This window comes from Vipera berus (assembly GCF_964194415.1).
Source record: "Vipera berus genome assembly, chromosome: 2".
In the NCBI taxonomy this organism is placed as follows: Eukaryota; Metazoa; Chordata; class Lepidosauria; order Squamata; family Viperidae; genus Vipera; species Vipera berus.
The window spans coordinates 40,259,241-40,277,079 of NC_138203.1; positions in this window are offsets into that span (position 1 = coordinate 40,259,241).

A 17,839-nucleotide genomic window follows, 5' to 3' on the forward strand; every position below is an offset into this window, starting at 1 on the left:
ACAAGATACCCTGTTGAGTCAGAGTTAGGCTAAAGAATTCTTTCATCATGATAGAATCTACATTTGGAGTTTATTATACTTAATGGGTGATGGTTAGAAGATATAACTTCTCTATTTTGCATTTTGTCTTTTGTCGAACCTTTACTAGTTAATATTGTGCCACTGGAGAAAAGCAGCAGCTGCAATAAAAGAGTAGAGGAAACATCTATTTTAAATGAATTCAAATCTCTAGAACAGGGGTGTCAAACTGCCAGTCGGATGCATCATCCGGATGCGTCATGCAATTGCTGGTAATGGCAAAATCATCCCGATACATTGCACGACGTCACGTGATGTCACGAGTTTGACATGTCTGCTCTAGAAGAATCAATCTGATCTAGTGGTTAAGGCACCAAGTTAGAAACCAGGAGACTGTGAGTTTTATTCCTGTCTTAGCCATGAAAGCCAGCTAGATGACCTTGGGCCAATTACTCTCTCAGCCCAACCCATCTCACAGGGTTGTTCTTGTGGGGAAAAATAGGAGGAAAAAGGAGTATTAGATATGTTTGCCACTTTGTGTTGTTTATAAAAATAATAAAGATGGGATTTAAGTAAATAAGTAAAACAAAACCAGATGGATTCTATATTATGGTACTGAAATAACTAGCAAAAGTGATCACAGAAACTGCAGTAATATTTGGCTAATAAGATTCCACTAGACTGGAGAAAAACTAATGCTATCCCCATCTTTTTTTAATTTTAATTCCATTTATATCCCGCCCTTCTCCGAAGACTCAGGGCGGCTTACAAGCTTAGCAGTAGCCTTCATTCTATGTATATGCCTGCTTATTAGGGCTTTCACACACACCCAAGCGGCATTATTACAAAGTCAGCTTAATTGCCCCCAACAATCTGGGTCCTCATTTTACCTACCTCGGAAGGATGGAAGGCTGAGTCAACCTTGAGCCTGGTGGGATGCGAACCTGCACTAATTGCAGGCAGCTGGTGTTACTTAAGGAGGCATTAGCCCACTGCTCCACCAAGGCTCAAGAAGAGGGGGGAAAAGAAAGAGAACTAGGAAACTATGGGCCTATCAGTTTGACATCTATAGTGGGCAAGATCCTTGGACAGAGTTGCTGGAAGTCTGTCAGCATATACTGTACAGTACATTTTAATAAATAATAATATAGTGATCAAACAACATATCTGTGAGCACTGTGAGCATAAATAGGAGCCAGCATGGATTTTTCCTAAACAAATCATCCTAAACTAATTTTATTACCTTTGATAAAGTTATCTTATTAAATTTGGGGAAAGATATAGATATAGTATACCTGAACCTCTGTAAAATCTTTGAGTTTTATTAATAAGAAATAGAGTTTCTCATTAATAAAATTGCCAAAATGTGGGGTAAATGATGCCTCTGTTAGATGGATTAACAACTGACTGGATGATTGCATCCAATTTTTGATGGGAAGGATATACTGAATGATATGTCATGAGGCTTTGACCTTTTTTATCAGAAAACTGGGTGAGGGAATTGAAGGGATACTTATAAAGTTTGCAAATGACACAAAACTGGGAGAGGAAGGCAATAACTCAAGTGAAAATTGTAATGTATATGTACAAACGTTATTAACAAGTTAGAACCGTTTATTCCGTTTTATTCTATGAGGTAAACACCACTGACAGGGAAACACGCGGGAACTTTGACAGCTGTCAAAGTTCCCCTCCAGGGCGCAGGCGCAGCCATTTGACAGCTCGCGGCTGTCAAAATACCGAAGCCGACTCACCACGCGGAAAGAAGAACTGTCAAGACGCGACAGCGGTGATTGGCTCAGCTAGACGCGGCGCCAAAAGAAACGAACCTCATTGATCTACACTGACAGCTGCCGGCTATAAAAGCCGGACAAGTTATACTGTTCTCTGCCTTGTTCTAAATAAATCTTAGTTAAGTAACCTGTCGTCCCGAGTGGTCCTTCGGCTACTTCACTGGCGACGAAGGTGGGATCGCTCCAGAGCTGAAGTCACGGCCGAGGAAGGGAATTCCCGGCCAAGAGCTGTCACTGGAAGTTTTAACTTCCGAACGGAGCGAGCCCAGGACCGGACGACATGGCCAACTTCGGGCGTGTGAGGGAATTTGATACCCGCCATCCGGAGAGATGGCAGTCACACCTAGGGCAGGTCGAGGGTTTCCTCCTCGTCAGTAAAATTACCGACGACAGAGCAAAGGCCACCGCCCTCCTGTACATCAGTGGGCCCCCGGTATACGACTCTGCCGTCGGGCTGTTCAGCCCGGTGCCCATCACGGAAGTCTCCTACGCGGACCTGGTCGACCAGCTCAACAAACATTACATGCCAGCTCGCTCAGAACTGTACTGGCAAGTGCAATTCGCCCAGAAGAAGCAGCGACCGGACGAGCCCGCAAACGACTTCATCGCCGGGGTCAGGCATGCCGCTCGTAACTGCAGCTTTCCTGACCTGGAAGACCGCATCCGGGACCAAGTGGTAGTAGGCTTAAGGGATGAACGTCTCCAGAAAAAACTTACATCAAAGCCCGACATGAGCCTAGCTGAACTTACCCGAGAAATAATGGCCTACGAATACAACCACAAGAAAAAACCGACCACATCAACACCAGAAAGTACAGCAACCGTATACCACGACAACGCAACCTTCAGTGACAGCGACGAGTCGACTTCACAGACGGAGTGGCCCTACAACGCAGGATGGAGCGACGACAACAGCGAAGAAACGACACATCAGACCGCCAAAGAGCCAGAAACCCCCTGCCACCACGGCACGATCAACGAGCTACCTGCGCCAGCTGCGGGGCCAACCATGCCAGGGGAAGCTGCCGGTTCCGAAATGCAAAATGCCACAATTGCGGTAAAACCGGCCACATCAAGCCAGTGTGCCGAAGCCGGCCCCGCGACAACGTGCATGATCTGGAGGCCAACCCCCCAGGTAGGCCAACCGCCCATGTCAACAGGGGAGGAACACCAGGGGACCTAGTGGAAACGATAGATAAGGTGCACAGCCTAAGCCCGAAAGTAAAGATCAGGGTAAAAATTCAAGGAGTCACCTGCAACATGGAGGTGGACTCTGGGTCAGCAGTCTCCTTAATATCGTTTAAAACGTACCAGGAGATCTGCCATTGGAGCAATAGGAAAATTCCCCTTAAAAAAACCCAGGTCCACCTAGCAGACTTCCAAAAAAACCCCATTCCACTAGAAGGGAAGGCTAAGGTTGCAGTAGAATACAAAAAATTCAAGGGTCCCCTAGAAGTCTTAGTGACTCCAGGAAACCGAACCAATCTAATCGGGCTGAACTGGTTCAGCCCCCTGGGCATCGCCATTACTGGGGTAAACACACTGCAAGCCTCAAGCCTCGAAGCCGTCTGCAACAAGTATGTAGACGTCTTTGATGGCACACTGGGAAAATACACCGGCCCTGCCATCTCCTTAAAATTAAACCCAACCATCCAACCCATAAAAATAAGGGCTAGGAGGGTTCCATTCGCTCTCAAAGAAAAAATAGAGAACGAATTAGAACGCCTCGTAAGACTAGGGGTGCTAGAACCTACTGAAGGGGGAAGCTGGGAGACACCAATAGTCACCCCAATGAAACCTAACGGGGAAATTAGATTATGTGCAGACTATAAGGCGACCCTTAACCTAGCTCTAAGCCCCCATGCTTACCCAGTGCCAGTGGTGAGGGATGTCCTCGCTTCCATCTGCTCCGGCGCCATTTTCGCAAAACTTGATCTGACGCAGGCGTACTTGCAACTGCCTGTCACAAATGACACCGCGGAAGCTCAAACAATTGTCACACACTGCGGAGCTTTTAAAGTGAAAAGACTTCAATTTGGCATATCGGCAGCCCCGGGTATCTTCCAAGGTATCATGGAGAAAACCTTAAAAGGGATACCCGGGGTCTGCCCCTATTTCGACGATGTCCTCATCGCCAGTGAAAACGAAGCAAACTTAGCTGACAGACTGTCAGCTGTGCTGAGCCGGCTCAGAGAAGCCGGTCTCAAACTAAAACGAGAAAAGTGCTCCATAGGAGTCACTACCACAGAGTTCCTAGGGTACAAAATAGACGGCCAAGGCATCCACCCCACTACAGAAAAATTAAAAGCTATTCAAACAGCTCCCAGTCCAAAAAATAAACAAGAACTCCAAGCCTTTTTGGGATTATTAAACTTCTATCATGCCTTCCTTCCCCACAAAGCCACTATAGACGAACCTCTCCACAGGCTCCTGGACAAGGGCACTGCCTGGTCCTGGACCAAAACACATGAAAATAGCTTCCAGTCATTAAAAATATTATTTGTAACAGTTCAACCGTCACACTCTTTAGAGAAGACACACCAGTATGCATCGCTTGCGATGCATCTCCCTATGGAATTGGGGCGGTGTTAAGTCACCTATACAAGGATGGCAGCCAAAGACCCATAGCCTTTTATTCCCGCACACTTTCAAAGGCTGAAAGAAACTACGCGCAAATCGACAGAGAAGCACTAGCAATAGTCGCAGGGGTTAAAAAGTTCCATGACTATCTCTATGGAAGACCCTTTACTATATTCACAGATCACAAACCCCTGCTAGGAATATTCACCTGGGACAAAACAACCCCACAGATTCTATCACCAAGAATACTGCGCTGGTCCACCTTCTTGTCAGCATATTCATACAAATTAATACACAAACCAGGGAAAGAATTAGGACACGCAGACTGCCTCAGCAGACTGCCCATTCAAAGCAATGACACAGACCCAGCTCCTGCAGGGCTCATTCTGGCAATATCACAACTTCCAGACTGCCCCCTTTCCGCTAAAATTATAGCTAAAAATTCAGCTAAGGAGAAAGTACTGAGCAGAATTCTTAGGTGGACAACCACAGGATGGCCAGCCAAAAATCCACACCCACAATTCCAGCCATACTATAACAGACAAAACGAAATGTCATCACACTTAGGATGCCTTCTGTGGGGGAACAGAGTAGTGATACCTGACAAAAACATAGCACAAACACTAGACACCCTACACGAAGGACATCCAGGTATAGTTAAAATGAAAGCCCTAGCCAGGAGTTATGTGTGGTGGCCAGGCATAGATAAGGATATAGAAAAACATGTGGGAGGGTGCTACCCCTGCCAAACAACAAGAAGCGAACCACCCCAGGCCCCAGTACATAGATGGGAAACAACAAAAAACCCATGGTCACGCATACATCTAGATTTTGCAGGACCAATCCAAGGGCAGAGTTTCCTAATAATAGTTGACAGCTACTCAAAATGGCTAGAAGTAATCCCCCTTAGGAAAACCACTTCAGGAGCCACCATACAAGCCCTTAGAAAGATCTTCGCCACCCACGGCCTCCCAGACACCATGGTTTCAGACAATGGACCACAATTCACCTCTCATGAATTTCAGATGTTCGCTATGAAGAACTGTATTAGGCTGGTCACGTCTGCACCGTTCCACCCATCGACGAACGGGATGGCTGAAATTATGGTATGCTCAACTAAAGAAGCATTAAAAAAGTTCATAAAAGGGAACTGGCAGCGACGACTCAGCCAGTTCCTCATGGCACAACACACAACTCCCTGTACGGTAACCGGCAAGACACCAGCGGAGCTAAGATGGGGAAGGAGACTGATAACGCGGCTCGACAGACTGCATCCTGACACTTATATGGCGGAACCTGACCACCCCCCCACCCCGTACATTTAAACCGGGGCAAATAATCTGGGCACGATCATACACATCCAAAAACAAATGGGTCCCAGGGACTGTGTTACAACAAACAGGACCCATTTCCTATTTAATACACACACCTACTGAAGCCAACCTGCGACGGCACATAGATCAGCTCAGGCCAAGACAACCACAACACCACCCAGACCTTCCCCCACCGGACAGCCAAACCTCGCCCCCCTTAGACATCATACCTGCACCAGATCAAGAGGAAGGGGAGCAAGGAAACATACCACCACCGGAATACGAAAACGCACCACTCCCAAGACGTTCTAATAGAAACAGAAGAGCACCAGCATATTTAAAGGACTATGAATGGGCCGGCTCCAACAACCAACAAGGGGGAGGAAACAATCCAGGGGAGGGGTAAGGGGTGTAATGTATATGTACAAACGTTATTAACAAGTTAGAACCGTTTATTCCGTTTTATTCTATGAGGTAAACACCACTGACAGGGAAACACGCGGGAACTTTGACAGCTGTCAAAGTTCCCCGCCAGGGCGCAGGCGCAGCCATTTGACAGCTCGCGGCTGTCAAAATACCGAAGCCGACTCACCACGCGGAAAGAAGAACTGTCAAGACGCGACAGCGGTGATTGGCTCAGCTAGACGCGGCGCCAAAAGAAACAAACCTCATTGGTCTACACTGACAGCTGCCGGCTATAAAAGCCAGACAAGTTATACTGTTCTCTGCCTTGTTCTAAATAAATCTTAGTTAAGTAACCTGTCGTCCCGAGTGGTCCTTCGGCTACTTCAAAAATGAGAAGATTCCAAAAAAGCTAGACTAGCTTGAGGAGTGGGCTGAAATAAATAAGATAAAAAAATAAATTTCTTCATCTGAGTAAGAAAACTAAAAGGCATAAGTATAGGGTGGGGGAGAGCTGAATCTGGCAGTAATGCATATGAAAGGAATCTCTGTCTCCTCATTGACTACAAGTTAAATATCAGCCATTAGTATAATGCAGTTGCTAAAACGTCAAATGCTATAAATGCCTCATAAGAAGTAATTTTTCTAGTCAACTCTGTTCACTTGGAATACTAAGTCTAGTTCTGAGCTCCACAGTTCAAGAGGATAATGACGAATTGTGGTGAGTTCAGAGGAGGACTAAGATAATCACAAGGGATCAGGAAAACAAGCTTTATGAAAAACAGTTAAAGGATCTAGGTATGTTTACCTTAGAGAAGGGACAACTATCCTCAAATATCAGGAAGACTGTCACATAGCAGTTCAAATGGAATTATTTTCTATTCTGGAAGAGCACAGGATCAGAATTAGTTGATTAAAACAAGGAACTATAGACTAGACATCCAAAATCGCTTGTCCTGATTGTACAATGTGCCTGTTAATGAAACAGACTGTCAGAATAACAGAACAATAGAATAACAGAGTTGGAAGGGTCCTTGAAGGTCTTCTGGTCCAACTCCCCGCTCAAGCAGGAAATCCTATCCCATTTCAGAAAAGTGTCTGTCCACTTTCAATTCTGTAATTCTATAAAGAGAAATAGAAATGAAGAAGATGCTTTACCTGAAGTTTAAGCTCAAAATTTTCTGAAGTTCATGCTTAATTTAATTTAGATTATAGAGGCGTTGTAATATGCAAAATAATGTTTGTATTTGTGTGTGTGTGTGTGTGTGTGTGCACATATGATTGGCTTGTTATATATTATATTCACTAGTTTCATTCAATGTTTATCTTAGGTGGACAATTATTTCTAAAGTTATCAGGGAAATTACTTTGTTAAAAACACCTGTGAGTTCTGCAGTATAATTTATATTATTTAGGGCAAATATCCAATGTGTTGTATTCAGTATGTAGATTAAATACTAACTGATATATTTACAGATTTTTAGTGCTTGTAATCCTGATGTCTCACTGAATATGAGAATCTGTTGGAAAACTTTTTAGTTCATATAATTATAATCTATCTGCTTTGGCAGTTATCAAAAGAACAGCTTTTGTCAATGTATTGTCCTTTAGATGGTTCAAATATAACTCTTAAAACCTTCAGCTAGACTTTTCATGTCACTGAATATTATATTCCAATCCACGTGGGGAACATCAAATATGGAATAGCTATAGGTGGAGTTCTAGACATAGTGAAACATTAAAATATAACTTTTGGATTCATAGATTGGACACCTAACAGGTAACCTAGAGCAGTATTTCTCAGCAACTTTTAAGATGTATGGACTTTAACTCTCAGAATTTCCTAGTCAGAATGCTGCTTGTGGAATTCTGGAAGTTGAAGTCCTCACATCCTAAAGTTGCTAAGGTTGAGACATATTGACTTACAGGATACTTTATATTATCACAAAATGAAACTAGTGCCATCTATGCCACCATCTTAAAAAAAAGTTCACACAGGCTACTGCATCATATGTCACCTCAGCAGAAGCAAGTAGAATCTTAAAATTTTTGATTTTAGATTTGCAAAATCATTTTAGAAGCCAATTTTTTAAAAAAAGAAAATCAGATTCTTGTAGAGTTTGCACCTGAAAAGTGAAAATGTATACTCATACATTTTAAACTGACAAGTAAAAACAAATAATGGTCTTTCTAAGTATAATTATTCAGTATGGTGTAATAGAGATCTAAAAGCTGTGTACTGAAAATGTGAATAAAAATGTCCCATTACAAAGATTCATCAGTTTAAAGGAATCCCATTATTCATTCTGTAGACAACTTTAACCATCAGCAAAATGATGACATAAATTATGAGACTCTACTTCTATAGTACAGCTCAGTCTCAAAGTTCTCTGTCACACTCACAGATTCAACTGCATTTAATAAATGTATCTAAAAAGTTCTTTGCAAAAGTAGCAGATATTTTAATCTACTTAAAAATCTGTGTCTGAATCCCATTCTTCTAATATTGTCTTCCCAATATACAACAGGCCATATGATGAAAGGCAATTATTATAATTCAAGAGATTAATGCATATGTAATTTTTTTCCTAAGCTATTTATCTATTTTCACATACAGGGATGACTGTAAGGGGCTGATTTAAAAAGTCAAGGTGTACACCATCCTAATAAGATTTAGGCTTAACATGAGCAAATTTTATGGAGCTTAGAGGCACTTTTTCCTTTTGATAAGAAAAGTCCTGATACTAAAGAAGGGCTGTGGTGCACTGACATCACTATAGTTGGTAGAATTGGTAGTTTTCATGGGTCTTTTAAGCTGGAATCAGATTAAGCTTATATAAAAGCGTACACAGCAATTTTTAACTAACATGCCCCCCAAATAATGTCTTTAAAGGTTGAAAAAAGTTCAGGGATGGATGAAGTTTCCAGGAAGCAAAAGACAAAATTGAAAGATGTTCATCAAGAAGCAGACTGTACGTATTTAATCCTAAACTAAGTTCTATCATTGTCCAATGCTGATATCTGCAATTGTATTAAGCCATGAAGTCTGATATTAAGTATGCACAATTTTTAAATTTTAGAAGATAAAATATGTTGGAAATTGACCTAATTGACTTAAAATGACAATATGTTCCGATTATATAATATCAGTTATACTGGCAACCAAAGTATGCATAAAGAGCTCATGGATATCACTTTCACATCTGATATTCAGATCTCATGGATTGTCTCCCTAAATATTATCAAGTTCTCTCTTATTATGTTTGCTTTCTGAGGACATTAATGAAAATTAGGTGCAATTCAAATATAAATCTGTTGCTGTATGTTGCCCCACATTAGGGATAATTTCTTTGTGGCGCTCTTCAAGGCTCTCCTGTAGTTAGAAAAAGAAAGAAAGAAATCATTTTCAGGCTGATCTTTCACATAACAGCTGAATTATTCCTTTGGGATGTAAATCTGGACCTGCATAATTCATTGCCTAGTGTCCAGTAGGCTTTCTTTCTTTGGGGGAGGGGATTCATCTCTAAACTTTCAAATAACCCAGATTTATCAGTCTTTTGTTTTCTATGGGGAGCACTCCTCCTCCTGATATCAGTAGTAGTGGCGGCAGCAAAGCTCTAACTTTAAAAATTTAGGAAGAAACTGGAAAAGGTACATGAGGGTGGCTGGAGGAGGAGATCTTCCAATTATTACAGAGGTAGGTTGTGCTAAAAAATAATTTCTCCTTCCCCGATACAGTCAGTTCCTTTAAAATTACCAGTTTGATTTTTTTTTGGTTGTCGCCACACTGTTGTATTCAGTACCCACAGTGCCTTGACACAAAACCACAGCTGGGTGTGTTCCTTCTTGCACTAGCCACAGAACAGGGAAGCTATTTATTTTGGGTGCATCTTTCTGCTCTATGACTCAGGTTTCATCTGGAAAACTGGCCAGGGCCTTCTAGAAGATCTGAACTGTTGGCATCTTCCCCAGATTTCCCTAACATGCCTCTCAAACCCAGGCTGCCTTTCCATTCCTGAACCCACACAGATACACACCGTTTAATAATAGCCATTGTTACACGCAATAACCTTGAAAGTCTGGAAGAAAGGGCATTGCTGTGCTGTAATGAGTGTTTGGTGCTATAGCAGGTGGGAAAAGCTTTGGGGATCTGGGCAGATTAGGTGGAAAGAGGGCTCTAGCAGATGTTGAAGCTGGATGATGTATTGCTGTTCACTCTGGGATTCAGACAATACCAGCTCAACTGTAGAACAAGGAAAAGAGCAAAAAATGGGACTCCTCTCATACAAAATATACCAGATACCACACATTCTTGAAATAAAATATTTTGGAAGAACAGAGAATGAGAAAGGAATCATCCTTGAGGTTCATTTCTATAATTTTTGGCACATGCAATGTTTTTTTTTTAATGGCTGTTTTTTTTTTCTTACGTATTGTCACCTACCATTACAGTTCCTGCTGAATTGCCTTTGGAAGGGTGAGGCAGGTAGGTAGATAGGTAAGGTGTTTTTTATTGTTTGTATAATGTGTTTTTATTTTTATAAGCCACCCAGAGTCCCTGAGAATGAGTGGGCAGCCATACAAATTTTCTTCAATAAATAGAGGACATCTTCTTTTTCTCCAATTTTCACTTGCTCCCTGCCTGAGGCAGCCACCCAGATGAGTACAAAAGTTCCCACCTGTCTTCCAAGGATTAGACAAATTTCGTCGCTCTCTCCTAAAATTATTTTTATGGTGTTTTTTTTTATGGTTGATTTATGATAAGTTTGCTAACCCCAGAAACAAAGAAGAGAGCATAGCCTCTGAACACACACACACACACACACACACACACACACACACACACACCACTCTCCTTTGTCTCTCTTATCCCGCACAGATACAAAGCAGCTCCTCTCAGATGGATATTCAGATTTGAAAGGAGAAATGCAAATCTAAGAAGAACCTTGCTGAAATGGAAAAAGTTTATTGATTCTGTGACAGCTAGTCAGATGTCTCTGGAAAACCTACTACTGTAATGTGAACGAAGGCTCTCTTATTGTTTTCCTAGTATCAAGTATTCAAATGCATGCTGTCTTTGGTGCTGTTCAAAGTGACTAATCATTATTAGTGACTAATCACTATTAATAGACTTATCTTTGATGAATCTTTTTAAAACTCTCTGGAAGCCCTACTAGAGGTAGTTTATTATTCCCTAAAACAACCATCAGCTACAGTGGTCCTGAAGCTGCTTTTACTCAATAGAGTAAAAGACAGAAAACTTTTTAAAAAGAGAGACCTTACAATCTGTGTTTTTGCCCCAGCAATCTGAAAAAACTTTGGATGTTGCAGTTGCTATGGCGCAGGATATATACATACATTTATGGACCAGAATTGAACTGCTAATGGTTGTGCAAAATGTAAAACTGCAAAGGGTTGTGAAATCAGGCCTGTAGTCATAGGAGTCTGTATTTGCCATCATGGACAAAACCAAAAAACAAGAATGTTCACAGTTTTTAACAATGTATAGCCTTAGCTGACCACATTTTTATGGATAATCAGAAGGGAGCAATTTCAGACCGGAACTGCTAACTGAGAGCAACAACTGATATGGCATAAAATGCCATCTTTGGGGATTATGGGGCATAAGAAGCTTTGTACAAAGCATTTCTGAGCCCTTTTTAAGCCACAGTAACATATTGGGCATGTTCTGTGTCCTTAGATGGCCACATTAAGCAAGTTAATGTGCTCTGCCCTTAAAACTCATAGAAATGATCCTTCTGCTTTAATCTCTGCCTTCAGATATCCGTAGCACTTCATCAAACTGCCTCCTGTGCTCTCTTCTTCTCTATTCTAAGTCAACATGGATTAGAAAAACTTCAAGGAGGCCCATCAGAACAAGTCAAGGAAACACAACCAAGTTCCTAGATGAATTCCTGTAAAAAAATGTAGTTTCTTCACTGGTAATAATGCACATTTTATAAAACTGCACACTATAAATATAAGCTCAAGACAGGATATAGCTTCTGAGTTTAACCATAAATTGTGCTTTAGTTAATTAAAAACAACAACCAAGTCCTAACTTCAGCAATTCTCATTCTTAATTGTAAGATTTAGATTAATACATTGGAAGTAGAATTTTAGAATAAATATAAAATAAATAAATGACTTTGCCTATTCTACTTTTATAACAATATGATGCTTCTTTAGTTCAAGTTTCAAACAGCTGCATTGTAGTAGTTAAAATCATGTAATATGAATGTTTTATTTTGTTTTGTTTATATCTTATATTTTCTTTTTATGTAGAGCTGTCTCCAAAACCACTGTGATGCATTGTCATGTCTTTACCCTATCTCTTCTGAAGTTGCTACCTGGTAACATGCACCAGTAATTATTAGTCTCTTAAATAGGTACAGCAGGCTACTTATTTAAGCTCTTGGAACATGAGGGGGGGGGGAAATAAAAAAGGAAATTTTGTAAAAATTTGGTTCTGCAATAGAATCAATACTTTTTTCAGACTTCAGAGAAGTCATAAAAATGTGTAGACATAAATACTTGAGAGAAATTGTATTATGATCAAAATTAATAAGAGTAAAAATGATTCAGAAAGGGAGATGAATTTATTACAGCCTTTGGCTAATCAACAGAATGGTACATGAATTTTAGAAAAAATGTTCCAGCCTCTCATAACTTGAAGAACCAATAGAGTTTAGATGATAGCACAGCTCAATTTAGAGTTGTGAGACCCAAACCCACCCTTTTGACCTTCCATAGAGGCCTGAAAACCTGGTTCTGCCAGCTGGCCTGAGGCCCCAGTGGGAGTGCACCATCCTGAAGGTGGCCACTAGATTAGAAAAGACCCACCACTCCCCATGTACTACATGTTTTCCTTCCCAGCTTTGAAAACTATTTATTGCTTTTGTTATTTTGTTATTATTTTAATATGTATTAATTTTAATGGTTGTAAGCCACCCGTAGTTATCTCTGAGCAAAACAGGAGCATATCAATTTAATAAATAAAAAACCCTCTTTTATACTACTACTAATACCATATTTGTAAGCCCCTTTTCTCAAACATAAATATTTTTATAGAGATATGCACAAAATAAGGAAGAAATATTTTGTTTTGGACCTGGAATGAATTATGTCATCCTTGAGGTTCTAATCAACCATTTTGGCAGAAATTAAACTTCAATAGTTTTATTTGTTGTGGCTTTCAGATGAAAGAAAATCATGATGAATTGAGCAAGGCTGCTGTGCATTGTCCTTTCTCTCTCCTTAGCAGCTTTAAATCTCACTAGCCCCAATGTTCACTGTCCAGAATATTTCTTTTATTTCTCCTTTTCTCCTCCCATCCTTAATGATTTATCTCACTCTTCACCTATCTCAATATTCCCATATACTACACTTGATCTTAGACAAAGGGTCAAAAAGCATTCCAAATTTTCTCAGTGCCTTCCCTCCTTTCATGACTGCTACTGATGGTATCCCAAAATAATATATCCCACTATTCTGTATTCTGACCTTAAGAACCCTCTCTGTCCTTCTCCTCTATCTCCTCTGTTAAGCCACCTGTACCAATTCTCCCCATTCCATTTTAAATCACTTTGTTTCTTGGGGCAATCATGATTTGGTTTATTCCCAGAACAAAACATAGCCATTTCAGTTTATGTTCAGGCCAAACTATTTTTCATTTCAGGATATGGAAGATTGGAAACTAGCTGTCCTGTATAGCAAAGAATATTCAAACTATCGCACCATTGCACTCATTTCACATGCTAGTAAAGTTATGCTTAATATCCTACAAGCTAGACTCCAGCAGTATGTGGATCGAGAACTAGCAGAAGTACAGGCAGGATTTCGAAGAGGCAGAGGAACTAGAGATCAAATTGCCAACATATGCTGGATCATGGAGAAAGCTAGGGAGTTCCAGAAAAACATCTACTTCTGCTTCATTGACTATGATAAAGCCTTTGATTGTGTGAATCACAACAAACTGTGGCAAGTTCTTAAAGAGATGGGAGTACCAGACCATCTTATTTGTCTCTTGAGAAACCTATATGTGGGTCAAGAAGCAACAGTGAGAACTGGACACGGAACCACTGATTGGTTTAAAATTGGGAAAGGAGTCCGGCAAGGCTGTATACTGTCGCCCTGCCTGTTTAACTTATGTGCAGAGCACATCATGAGAAAGGCAGGGCTAGATGAATCAAAAGTTGGAATTAAGATTGCCGGAAGAAATATCAACAACCTAAGATATGCAGATGATACCACTCTAATGGCAGAAAGTAAAGAGGAACTAAAGAGCCTCTTGTTGTGAGTGAAGAAGGAGAGTGCAAAAGTTGGGTTGGAACTAAACATTAAGAAAACCAAGATCATGGCATCCGGCCCTCTCAATTCCTGCCAAATAGATGGGGAAGAAATGGAGGTAGTGACAGATTTTATTTTCCTGGGCTCCAAGATCACCACAAATGGGGACTGCAGCCAAGAAATTAAGACGCTTGCTCCTGGGGAGGAAAGCCATGACAGCACACTAAAAATCAGAGACATCACCCTTCCAATAAAAGTGCATATAGTCAAGGCTATGATCTTCCCAGTTGCAATGTATGGATGTGAAAGTTGGACCATAAGAAAGGCTGAGTGCCAAAGAATTGAAGCCTTTGAACTATGGTGCTGGAGAAGACTCCTGCGAGTCCCTTGGACTGCAAGGTGATCAAACCAGTCAGTCCTAGAGGAGATCAACCCTGACTGCTCTTTAGAAGGTCAGATCCTGAAGATGAAATTCAAATACTTTGGCCACCTAATGAGAAGGAAGGACTCACTGGAGAAGAGCCTAATGCTGGGAAAGGTTGAGGGCAAGAGAAGAAGGGGACAACAGAGAATGAGGTGGCTGGATGGAGTCACTGAAGCAGTAGGCGTGAGCCTAAATGGACTCCAGAAGATGTTAAAGGACAGGAAGGCCTGGAGGAACGTTGTCCATGGGGTCACAATGGGTTGGACACGACTTTGCAACTAACAACAACATCCATATAACATTTTTCACACTGTGATTTTTGGGGTGCATTCTTTATTTGAAAGACTGGAAAGAAAAAGAGAAGAAAAGTTTGAAAAGATAAATATGCTTTGCTTCATACTGTAGTTCAAAAAATATGAACCAATCCATGCAAAGAGCAGACATCAAGCTCTAGGTAATGGAATTTTCATTCAAACAGGCAAACTTTGCTTGCTCAGATATACTTCAGATTCTTAACCATCCAGAAAAGCAATTGGTTACATAGAGGCATAAGAAATAAATAAATTCTGTTGTCAGTTGAGAGACATAACTAAATGCAACCAAGTAACTTCATGTCACGACATTTAGGAAATTGGCCAGAAGATAAGAATGAGAGAGAAATGGAAAGGAAGAAAGAAAAGACAAGGTTTAGTATATTGTATGTTGCACTAAAAGTTGCATTGCTTTATGGGGACAACTAGTAGTTTTTAACAGAATTTTAAAAAGATAATATGTTCCAGTTTTTAATACTGACCCTAGGATTCTGTCACTTTTCAAGTCTTACCAAAGATTCTATCTGGCAGTTGCAAGTCTCAGATACACTGAATTAATGATATCCCATTTAACCAATGCTAAAACATCACCAGCAACTATAATGTTTTCCAGTCTCCTATTAACTTTCCCAACTATGTCATAGTTGTCTTATCCAGAACTTTGAAAAGGAATCCATTCCCTATTGATTTCTGAGATATTTCAGTTTTATTTTAGAAAAGCAGATGAATTTAGCACTAAAGAATGTAATGGTGTAGGCTCTGCTTTCAAATATTCCCTATCAAATGTTGTATATGATGCAAAGAACAAGGCCGATTAAGCCCTTGAAAGAAAATTACCCATCATGCTACAGAGCGGACGAAACAGCTGTAGTTAAATTCCACAGGGACTCTGTTACCATGGGGAAATGATGTTAGTTCAAGTTAATGGAAGCCATATTATAGCAGTAAATTATTTTACTGCTAGACTAAGAAGGCCACGGTCAAACAATTGCTGTTCAAATCTACTGAGACCACATTAATAAAGCCATTATCTGAGTACAACAATTTCAAATATGCTCTACAGGGATTCAAGTTTAATGATTTCAGCATATACTGAAGGCCCACTTACAACATTATTCTGAACATGATGGTAAAAAAAAAGTTGCCTGTTAAGGTCCCATTGCTAGGTCTTCCCTATTGATTATTCCTCTGCCTTTGGCTGTTAGGACTGGAAGGTCTGTTAGGACAGACAACAATTCCTTTACAAACTATTGATATCTAAATAACTGAAACAGCGTACAGTGTTATATACATTTGGACAGAGATCCATTTTTTTGTAGCTAAAGTATCTACAGAATCCGAATATACTTTTAAAAAGTGTATAAGAAATTATTTGAACATAAAAGTAGACTTTTGGAAAGGGGAGATTGGCTAATCAATTAAAAGTATGAGGCCTATTTTTTTTTAAAAAAAATATTTGCCTGAACAAACAAAATTTGATACCAACATAATTGTCATGATTCAAAAGCCTATCTCAGGAAAGATGAGCACTTTCACTTCCACATCTACAAGGTTCTCCTTTCTTTTCCTTGTGGGGTTCAAATAGAGAAGATTACTCAAAAAAGTTGATATTTTATGTATCAGTTTTGCCATCCTAACCAGAGAGTTGTTACAATATTTTGAATATGCAAGGAAATAAAATTTAGGGCAGTAACCTGGAATAGTTTCTTAATATGTATGCTTGGTAATGATAAGGGATCTTTGTTTTAAAAACAGTACAGACTTCCATGGATCTATCAGGAGAATCTTTTCTTTAGATTTGGTATTTGCCAGGACACGTCTTAGAAAAATGTAAGGAAATTAGTGTCTATCCTGAAACAGTTGCAGCTTTATAACACTGAAATAACCATTAGCTGCTACCTCTACTTATTCACCAAAAGTGGATGGGAAGGGGAGGTATGAAATGAGGTAGGAGATGTCACTCAGAGCTTTCCATCTTCTGAGATCTCAGGTTGCAAGATGAAGATTCTGTGATTAGCAATTTGGCAACTGAAAATGGGGGGGGAGGGGGAGGGGATAGGAACAGTTACCCATGGAAGAAAATATCATGGGAATGCTGAGACAAGGTGCTAATTTGGAAGCAGAATAAAGAACCATGTGCAAGAACCCATTGTTTAAAAATCTACCAAACTGTAGTGCCGATGGCTGATGTGACACACTGCATTTTGGAAGATATAAGGTGATAATCAAAGGCTATGGAATAAACTGAGTCAGAAGTCTGCCACTCTATTGATTGAATTACATATGGTGTATGGATATGGTATGAACCAGTTTATTGCAGTAATTATAACACCAGTCTAGAAACCAGGAATTTATATTGTTAAGTTCTAGTGTCCTGTTAGGCACAAGGCCTGCAGGGTGATCTTGGGCCACTCATTCTCTCTTAACCCTAAGAAGAAGCTAATGATAAAGAACTTCCAAAATCTTGCCAGAAATAATCTGTGCAGAATAGCATTGTAGATGTACTGCTGCAGAGCAGAGAGCTCTGAACTTATGAAAAGTCCTTATGACTAGCACTATGGCCTGAGACACAAGGATTTCTTACATTTTATTCATTTATGCAGTTGATTTACTACGTCAGTTTTCTCAGACTCTACATGATGAGTTCATTTATGTCTTGAAATTATCAACAATCCTTTTGCTTGCACATCATATGTTAGTCTCAGCTTC